The 792-nt window shown below is 39.4% G+C and overlaps 1 pseudogene; it reads left to right on the top strand.

Moving 5' to 3' along the window:
* The first annotated feature begins 337 nt into the window (after positions 1 to 337).
* Positions 338 to 455, top strand: LOC128247977 (5S ribosomal RNA; annotated as a pseudogene).
* The last annotated feature ends 337 nt before the right edge of the window (positions 456 to 792 follow it).

Here is a 792-nt window from a genome sequence, read left to right as displayed (position 1 = left end):
TGGTGATGTGTTGAGGAGCATTTGTGGGTAAGATTGGGACACAAGTAGTAGTAGTATGGGCAGTGTCGCGTGACAGTGAAGGACTATTGACTAATTGGCAGCGGCAAAGTGAAATCTGAAAGCTAGTGAGCGTGAAGCTAGTTGCTAGTGGTGTATTTGGGAGTTCGAATAAAAGAAAGAAAGTTTGATCAGCCGATGCAATAGTGAACTGGTAGAAGAAAAGTAGAGTAAAGATTTGAAAATTGTGACAAAATTTAGTATAAATTGTAAAATGTTAAAAGCTGCTTGCATTTAGTCGTTTATTAGAATAAAGGTACTAAAAGGCAGATTGGTAATCGTTTATGCCATATCACGCTAAGAGCACCGGTTCTCGTCCGATCACCGAAGTTAAGCAACGTCGATCCTAGTGAGTACATAGATGGGTGACCGCTTGGGAAACCTAAATGCTGTAAGCATCGCACACGTTTTGTTTAATGTTACTACTTTCAAAATGTTTTATAAGTTTTCACCTATGCCTCTGGCAGCTGAAATTTCAAAGAAACTTTACAGTAGATTTTATATTTTCTTTTCCTTCTTCTCTCTCTTTTTTTCATTTCACTCGCTTCTATTGCAAGAGGCTTTCAACCGTTCAGTGCTGCAGTTGCCTGCTCTACGCTACTTTCAACATTTGCACATGTAGGAGAGCCGATCAAATTGACTCTGCCCATAAGTATGAGTAAAATGAAATTTAATCGTCGAGCAGGATTCACCAGGGAGCCAATATACTGAAGTAAGAATTAGCGAAAGCCGCAT

The sequence above is a fragment of the Octopus bimaculoides genome, chromosome 5 (genome assembly GCF_001194135.2).
Source record: "Octopus bimaculoides isolate UCB-OBI-ISO-001 chromosome 5, ASM119413v2, whole genome shotgun sequence".
Taxonomy (NCBI): Eukaryota; Metazoa; Mollusca; class Cephalopoda; order Octopoda; family Octopodidae; genus Octopus; species Octopus bimaculoides.
Note: the sequence above shows the minus strand (reverse complement) of the source record. Positions and strands in the feature narration are given on the sequence as shown.